The sequence below is a fragment of the Achroia grisella genome, unplaced genomic scaffold (genome assembly GCF_030625045.1).
Source record: "Achroia grisella isolate CSIRO2021 unplaced genomic scaffold, CSIRO_AGI_Agris_v1 utg906, whole genome shotgun sequence".
Lineage (NCBI taxonomy): Eukaryota > Metazoa > Arthropoda > Insecta > Lepidoptera > Pyralidae > Achroia > Achroia grisella.
Window position 1 is genome coordinate 2,133,086 of NW_026713064.1, and position 10,138 is coordinate 2,143,223.

The 10,138-nt window shown below is 28.8% G+C and overlaps 2 non-coding genes across 2 annotated transcripts; one reads left to right on the plus strand and one right to left on the minus strand.

Annotated features, from left to right (window-relative positions):
• Positions 1–2,543: 2,543 nt before the first annotated feature.
• Trnai-aau (transfer RNA isoleucine (anticodon AAU)) lies at positions 2,544–2,617 on the minus strand. Its single transcript has one exon. It is a non-coding gene; the product is annotated as a tRNA-Ile (tRNA).
• Positions 2,618–9,941: 7,324 nt separating this feature from the next.
• Positions 9,942–10,015, plus strand: Trnai-aau (transfer RNA isoleucine (anticodon AAU)). Its single transcript has one exon. It is a non-coding gene; the product is annotated as a tRNA-Ile (tRNA).
• Positions 10,016–10,138: the final 123 nt, after the last annotated feature.

Consider the following 10,138-nt stretch of genomic DNA (forward strand, 5'->3'; position numbering starts at 1 on the left):
TGATGTGACTACATAATGATTGGGTATACAATTATTGATTATCTCATGAGAATGAAATACGGATGTAACAGAAATTACATAAATAAGCAAAAATTTGTGTTTAATCAAGTTCTGCAAATTGCAACTTAAAACTTAACTTAGCTATTCAAAGAGGGAACGCTGCCAGTATCTTCGGAATGTTGCCTAAAGGGACCCCTTTTAATAATATATTTTAGTCATCATATTATATTTTTTTTTAAGCTTTATATTTTAGTTCTTAGTTGTACAATTAGGTTATGTTAAAATATTAAGTAGATATGTCTAACATGTTGGTTCTAATTATGTAATTTGTATTGTAATCTATTGTAATATATTTCAAAAAACTTAAACCTAAATATTACATGTACTGTTTCCATATTTAAATTCTATTCACAATCCACTTACGTTTAAATGTCATGATCAATTACGAATAGTTGTAATTATTTTGTAACAAAGGTTTCTTTTTAAAAAAAATCCTGTTATAATTTATGACTTGCATTTCAGTGTGCTTGGTGATATATGTGGTGATTATTACATCGTCAGATAACGCTTGCCACCTTTCAACAGGTGGGACTAACATTGTGTAAAATAAAAGTAGCACAAATGATATGACCTGCATCTGCTTTAAGTGCTTCACCGTTCTGAGTTTCAACACAAAAATTTTCATGATGATATTTTGTAAAAACAAATTCACAAGAAATCACCAAAATAAACGCACGCATTTCTTTGAAGTGACATAATTTCTAGTTTGCATTATTATAGTTACGTTTTCCAAAGAAAGCTGTATTACCAGTGTTTTACGAGTGTGCTGGAGAGTACGTGACACCGCGACGGTGGTCGCTACGCTTACAGAGATGCCATTCTGTCGTTTAATGACAAATTTCGCGAAACAGTGCAAGGCAGTATTCGGTGTAAGGCTCACTTAAATCACTTGACAGTTAAGTTGTTGTGCAAACAGTGAACATGTCACCTAACCAGTCATAGTTATAGGTATTTCCAAATAAGTACCAAGTAGGCGCTAAATTATGAAATTACAAACGATAGAAGATCCATTTTTATTTTTGTAGTAGACTGTGGTAAATTATACATTTAATATACTTTGTTAATTATACCTACTAATATCAGAAAGAGGAAGAGCAAATTTCATTAAAAGGAAAGAAAACTTCGGAATTGCTGAGCAATTATTTTATTACTTAAAAGGCACATTGTTTCAAATATTATATTAATATATATGATATTCCTCAATTTATGACCTATCTATCTAAGCAAAGCCTGGGCGGGCTACTAATACTAACATAAGATGGACCAGGTTTTTCATTCTTACGGATGAAACCGTTATATTTTACAGAATACTCATTTGTTCTATCTCCACTTTGCTAAAAGTGAAAAGACTATTTAAAAGTTAAAGCACAAAATACATTATTTACCTACGTATTGTCGATATTCATAACACGACACTGAATATTGATGAAGAAGCTATGTTTTTAAATGAAGAGAAGCATTCAATTTATTATAAAGGTAAAAAGGCTCGTTTAGGTATTGCACCAATATTCTTCATTATATTACGTTTATATTATCAGTTTTGTGTTTTATACAATATTCTTAAATACTAATATAAAATAGAGATGTATCTATAACGTGACCAGTCTAATATCTACTATTTCCTAACCTAATTGCTGTGCTTGCACCTATAGATAATTTAATTAATTATCATAGAAGATTGCTGTAGTAAAAGGAGGGCTTAAAATTATGTTAGAAATGAAAAGGAGATGAACATGACCGTAAGATGTCGTATTACTGTAATACCTATTGTAAATCATGCCAAAGACCACTTGTTCTAAATTTGCATGAATTTTGAAAGCCGCTTAATGGTTGTTTATTTAAGTAAATAGATACTTAGTGCTTATTTTTATATACGTCGCAATCATGTCGAGCGCTCGATACACCGTTGTTTGGACGGCCGCCCAAGCATGGCTATTAGAAGTCTAGACAAAGTGGCAAACAAATCCATTTCGATATAGTTACTTTTACACTACTGTACGAGAGTACATTAGAAAGAGCAAGAGATAGAATGGGTTGTCAAATTTATTAAGCGTGTGTCAGCATAAATGTATTAATGTTTACATGTTACCCACTTTTTTTTTTGGGTTAGGTTATTCCTGTTTCTGAGAAAGCCAAAACGACTCAGCCTATACAGCCATGTGTTTCCCACTTGTATAAAGGATTTGATTTTATAAACCTTTTTTTAAGTTGACAGATTCTGTTGTTTTCTTACAAGCCAATAATAAAAACTATTTCTTCTCTAAGAAACTGCATCTTTTTATTACTAAAACACTTTAAGTACATATCTATCTATTATCAAAATTCTGATAAATTTACTAAATTATACTGTATTATTTTATTGAATTACACGGTTAGTACATACATCGTTTTGAATGTTAAAACTTGGTTATTTATTTATTCGGATTTGAATGAAACAATATAAAATATTACTGCTTTTTAAATAAATATTGTTGAAAAAGAAATGGCCCATGAGGGGATCGAACCCGCGACCTTCGCGTTATTAGCACGACGCTCTAACCAACTGAGCTAATGGGCCGACAGTATACAGTTGCGTAAATTGTAAGTGAATCCACTTGTATCATACAATTTCTTTTATTCCGCAGCACTATGTGTTATATTCGTATTATTGTACTACTATCGGTATCTAAGGCAGTTTACACACAATCGACAACAGACTTCTACAATGAGATTCCTTTTCCCCTGCATGTTGAAATTGTGTATTTCAGTTACCGTTAAAGTTATTAAAAAAAATGAGAACGTATACAAAATATGTGTAAACTTTCAATAAAAATTAAATTAAAATAATAATGCACAAAGCGCCATTTATTCCCAAGCTAAGCAGAACTTGTATTACTAGACAACTAATATAAATATATATATATATTAAATACATACATAATATACATAGAAAAAACATCCAGATCAATACCGCTTACCGATTTAGCACACCGCTTTACTTCCAATGATCGCATCGAACCTGACCATTGGAAGTAAAGCGGTGTGCTAAATCGCTAAACCATTGTCTTTAGCAGGTGTTATCTTAGCGGTTTAGCTTTCAAATCCTAATTAAATTATCGATAGCGTGGAGTAATTAAATTTATTAAATTGAAGTGTATAATAATATTTAACAGAGGTTCTTCATGATTGAGTTTTAGTTTCATGTATTCAAAATAATAGAAAATACATATAAATAATATATAATTTAATACTAGAAGTAGCGAATATGAAAGGGGATTAAGAAAGAATAATAACCATAGGCATTCTATTGACTCTATCTATCACGTAAAAGATTTCAACATAGATATATATTAGTAAACATATAAAGCAATTACCATAAAAGTAATGTAAATTGGACACTTCACGCTTCTTTACTAAAGTGTGAATAGTATTTTATATTCATATCATAAATATTAAGGATACAGAATGCAATTGATTCCGTCGGTTATTATTTACATAGATTAGAAACATCGTGTTAACACGACGAGAAAGTCTTCATGCGAATTAATAATATTTAAAATATATTACTCAACTCCATCGTAATTCATTTAAAATACATATTTAAAGCATAATTAATTAATGTTTTAATTATTACGGCAGTTTAAGCTATATTTTTTTATATTACAGAGTCCAGAGATATCGAAAACATTAGTGTTACTAGATAATTTCATAGCAGTTTTTATGACATAACATACCTATTATTATTAAATACATAGTTCAGGAAACCTATAATGTGATTTACATTTTCTTATACAAAATTAATCTAATTATTTGGTCAAATTATCACAAGTAGGAACCTACTACTTAAATAATATCATATAGATAGAGTAAGCTCTACTTCTCACTTTATATCACATTCTTTACCTACTATAGTATAGGGTTACTTTATACAATCTATAAGTATATCGGAAATAGATTAAATTCTATATATATATCTATCTTATCTTCGCTAAATTTATGTTAATAAAACGAAAGGTAAAAATTTATTAAAAATTTCAATGTAAAGTATACTAACTAGTGGTTCAATTAAAACAACGTTATAAGAATAAATAAAATCTTTAAATACATAGTTCTTCAAGAAATTAATAAACTCATCAGATTGGAAAGATTACCTGATGTTGCTTTGGATTCATTCAATACTAACGGGTTTTAAAAAAAAGATAACTAAAAGAGATGACAGCCCTATACTATTAGATGGTAAAATGTGTGAGTCGATTAACACGGAACATAATACCAGTCCAGCCCAATAACAAATTAAGTATAACTTTGGGGTTAAGCAGAAATTGAGAATTGATCAGCTACTTTGTAATTATTATAACATTACAGTGTTGTATGATTATAACGGACGTCTATTATACGCTACTGTAACGTACACAGAACAAACATTACATTCTAAACTAAATTTAAGTCACATTTGTAGGATGAAATATAGTATTTAAAAGGCTTTGAATAGTATTAAAAATTGTAATGAGTTGATAGAATGCATGTAAATGGAACAATTTTACAATGATTGTTTCACTGTCAAATTGTTTGTGAAGTCGTAATAAAGACTTAGTGGGATAAGTTAGACAGTGACATGCGAATATATTTAATTTAAAATATATTTCTATATGGGTTTTAAAAATTTTCGTTTGTAAATTATATGTCGGACTAAATATGTGATAAACCAATAGATTTCCTTTTGACAATGCTCATATACCATTGAGCATAAATAAGTGTGAAATGAAAATGTCCCTTATATAACTGCTAATGCATAATTTTATATACATATTCCATAAGACTAATATTCATACCTTTCTAATGGTTTTTAATGATACCCTACAGATACAACTATGATGAATATGTATATATATTCAGATCGCAAATGATATTAATATTAATACATTCCATCATTCGATACCAATGATGACATTTCGCACTTACTACGACTTTATTCAATTGCGCCACATTTTTTAAAATCATCGTTCATCAATATCTTTACTGTTAATGTAATAAATAAATAACATATGTGGGATACGGACCCAGCTTCTTTTATTGAAAAATAAGAAATATAAATTAAAAACAATAAAATATAAATTAAAAAAACTGTGATCCATCCAAAAGAATTAAATTCTTAATACATAGTTATTACTTAAAGTTAGTTACTTTTTCCCGCTACTTCGTCCTGAAATGAAACATCTACTAGCAAATTTTATTATCCAAAATTAAAGTACTGACTTTAATGTTAGTAAGAATAAAAATAAAAAAATGCAATATATGTATACTAAAACATGGCGACTTCATAACTTTCCTATTTTCTGTTTGTCGTACGTGTCCGAGTGTCATGTATTATACCAACTGTGTCTCATTACTGCTCTATTGTTCTCGCTACATCATGCCTCTAGATAATCAATAACTCATTGTAAAGTGGTGCCATATATTAATGATAAATTATTATTTTGATTGTAAATATTGAAGTTGTTACAAATAAGTAGGTGTATACCTATATATTGCTTTTTCGTTATTCTTCTTTCAGAATTACTTTTAAACACAATGGCGACACTATAATATGATAGCTAATTAATAATTTGTATACTACATGTACCTAAATTATCAAAATAATGAGGGAGAATAGCCTATAGTTCTTTGTACCACGGTACCACGAGCAGTAACAAATATGGTCAAAAAATATATTCTACGAATTAAAAAAAATCAATAGATAATATAGTACACTAACTAATTTGGCTATTTCTTTGTCTTAACTTTTTATATTTACGGAATTATATTTTTAATGTTTTTTTTTTATTTTATGATATGATAGGTAATGACCATTAAGATTAGTTAAATCGTGCTATTGATACTATGCTACGTTATGATAATACTGTCAAAATAAAGTAAATCTATTAAAAAAGTGTTCGTATTGGTGTGAGCGTCGGTCGAGTGAGAATGAGTTTCTTCCCATACATATCACGCGGCAATAGTATCGTTATAATTTAACTTCTACAGTAGGTAACATCGGAATTCCATCGGGGAGCTAATGATATACAGGTTGCTCCTTATTATTATTTTATTATTTAATTCATAACAACCAAAAAGCCGACGTTTTATCTATTATGTGACTATATTTATATTACTAGGACTTATTTCGTGGCTTCACCTACATAATTCATAAAATACGCATTTATATGAATACTTTTTTTATATAATAACAAAACTAGGTACCTTAGTTTTGCTATTAAGCAAAAAAAGACTGAGATGCCCTAAGGTCTTAAGCCTGCCGAAGACAAACCAGTGTATATAACTGCGTATAAAATTGGCAAGAGAACATTAAAATTACTGACATTTACTTAGCTGAACTTTTAACACCGCATAAATAATTAATTATTCATACATACATCCAAGAAATTTGCATTAATAATTTAGTAGTTATAATACGATTTAGTATATGTGATTTAATTGTGATATAATAAATATGCACATTATTCAACTGCCCACAGATTCATTCCAGCTGCTTGATATCTTAAGGCATGACCGAATCTATTAATATCGTAGTGGTGTTATCCTGAAAATAATAAGTCTATAGTTAGAACTAGGAATAGAAATTATATTAATATAATCAGTCCTTATTTCTGTAATAATATTTTTAATGTGACAACGTCTCCATCTGTCTGTTTATCTGTCCATCTGCTTCTTAGCTTTTTGCACGACGATAAATGGTATCAAAGAGACGGTCATATGCTGCGTTAGCCCTATCATGTAGGTCATCTTATGCCATAAAAAACGCAGAGGAAGTAGCGAAAAATATATATTTCGAACAAAATATATTTGTTTCTAATGATATTAATGTATCTATTTTATGTAGTTTGTAATTCTATATAGTTGGTTGTTTTTATGATAAGAAATGCCATAAATTATTACTCGATAAACAATGTTGGCAAGTAGATTTTTGTAGATAGGTAGTAATAAAAGTAATCTGATTAAATTCTTATTTCTATCGCTAACTGATAGGATAATATTTCATTTTAGTTGTTCTCTTGCTCTTTCATTGATATATTTATTTGTACTTACTTTGTTTCCACAGCCGCCTCGTATGTGTAACAAATTTAATGGATTGAATATGAGTGGTGACATATACCTTGATACTTTAAAATATCTTTCTAGTATTCCTAGAATGTTATTATTTAGCTGTTACTTATTAATTAGTCATAGACTATTATACTCTAATGATAGTATGATTTGAACTTTTTTATCTTGAAACAATTAACAAAATTGAGTTTTTTCATAAATTAAATAATAACTTTTAGATTATTAATTATTTAACATCACTCAAATTTAAATATCATACCGTTTAAAAATATACTAAATTTTGTCTCATAATTTACTAAAATAGTTCAATCTCGTACCCGACCTGAAAAGTATAACAGTAACAACAACTAGAGAATTGAGCAGGATATGATCCAGAATAGATATCATGGCGTCTATTCACTAAGCACCTTCCTAATTCTTTGTAGTTTTAAAGGCCACTGGTATAAATAAGTATGATGTTTCCTGGTCCCTGTACATAGTGTTTCAGCGTAGCCCTAGACTCAGTGAAATGCAGCGACCCTTCTGCCATGGTATTAAAGTTAAGTTAATGACTTTAATCTCATGGAAGAATTACTAAATAACCCTGGCGGCTCCAAAATGGAAAGGATATTTGCATTATGAATAACATTTGTAGCGAACTCTAGCGAATATATTTATAATTACTAATTATTAATTATATAATTACATTTGTATGACACATTGTATACAGCTAACGTACTCGTTACATTTCTATAATATCCATATATTTCCTAATAATACTTCTTATTCATCAGGTAAGTACATGAGATACCTCTGCTTTAATGTTTTTAATAGCATGATGTCTTGGATATTTTCCTACACATTATAAGCGAATCATATAAGGTGACACTTAAAATCTATTTGAACACCGCTAATGCATAGATGTTGTTACTCTAAGGAATTATTAACAAGTAGAGTACCCAAGTGAGTTTAAGGTAAGGCATGAAGCCATGAGGCGATGATGTTGCTGCATATATTATTATAAATATTATTCATAAAATAATTTAAAACACGCTGTATACGTAAATATCGCACCTGAATGTAGAGCAATTGTAAATACTCGCACGTCTTCATTCCTAACAAACCAACGAGTTCGGAAGACAATAGACTGCTTACCTAGTAATAAAGAAAAATATTATAACAAACAAAAAAATCAATATTATAACAGTTTTTTTAATATTATTCTCCCCATAAAGCAAACCTTGTTTGCAATTTAAATAATATGTGATAAAAATGAGAATAAAAGTACAATATTGTTATTAAGTTTCTGTTTGAGACAAATAAAGATTATTATTATTATTAACGCCAATTGGCATAGTTATTTTATAGTTATTTCGAATGGTAGGCAATTTTATGACACTTGGCTAGAATTATAGGAATATATGTAGGTATATACAAGTATCGTATATACCTACATAGTATAAAAACTTATAAGTGATATTACATTGTACTTTCTATTATTAATGGTAATAATAGTATATGCAGTTATAATTGCCATTAATCCTTTTGTAGTTTTATCTATTATAATAATACAAAAGGATTAATTACATATATGTATATATACTCACATCCTTTGTGACATGTGAGCAAGCATTTCACTAACATTTAAATAACAGTGACTCTTACATACATGCAATAAGTAGGTAGTATATTGTCTGTGGAAACAGTCAACGTAATTAAGCATCTTTTGCGTTTATTCTTCTAGAATAAACAAGATTCAATTGACATGAACTTAAATTGATCGAAATTAAATATATATTATAGACTGATTTATATACCTTTTCTATCCTACTATATTTTATTAATAACTCTATGTACAGTTTTCGGCGTACCATGAAACACAAGTGATGAGATGATCTAAGGGGCGTGACGAACCTCTAGAAGAAAAAAGAATTGATTACTGTTATTTTGTATGCTTTAACAATCATGTTACAATGTTTAATTATTATTATTAGTCCTCGGTTCTCAGGCACTAGATTTTATGTGTATATTGATGATTAAAATGTACTTTTTATGATGATCTATGACGCTAAAAAAGTCCATAGTAACTAGATATGTAACGTTCAATTTAGAATAATTATAATTTGATTGAAGTAATTTAATTTATTGACTGTCGGATATTGAGTAGTTGTATTAAAGGATATAGACAAGGCATTGCAAATTACGCTCCCGTTAAATTTTTTAATAAAAATTTTACATTTATTAATTAATACAATTGTCAATTATGCGTGTAGGTCTGTACATGATAAACATTTGCGTCACGATAATTTTCTGCAATTTAGTGGATAATTCAATTGGATCAACTGCATTATTACTTCAGCCTAGATGACCGATACTGATGAAACCTCTTTATTAAACTTAATTATTATCAGTTCATATCAGTATGTATTGTTATTTAATTTTGTAATGTACCACTGTTCTTAAATAATATTATTGATATTATAATTTTGCTAATTTATTTTCTATTTGGAATATACTCAAGTATAGTGAAATTATAAACTGTCATTATCTATACACATATATATTAAAACCTCTTATCATATGAACTTTCTTTACCGAAACATTCTATGTTCATCTGCCATAAGGAACGTTGCAAGTCGCATGGAGCTACTGACATATATATCTGGTCATTATTCAAAAATATTTTCTGTGTTCTCAATATTTATAATATTAAAATATTATAGACACGTTTTATATTTACGTTTGATTACCGTCTTATGTGTAACACATGCATTATCAATATCTACAGTATACTGTGGATTATTTTAATTTTTGTCATCGGCCCATTAGCTCAGTTGGTTAGAGCGTCGTGCTAATAACGCGAAGGTCGCGGGTTCGATCCCCTCATGGGCCATCGTTTTTTTACTTTTGTGGATAGAATTGCCTATGAATTGTAATTGTAAGTGATAATGTTGGTCCCAAGCTAATTTTTAAAATATTTTTTTGGCAAAAACTCTATAATTATTATTTTTAGAAA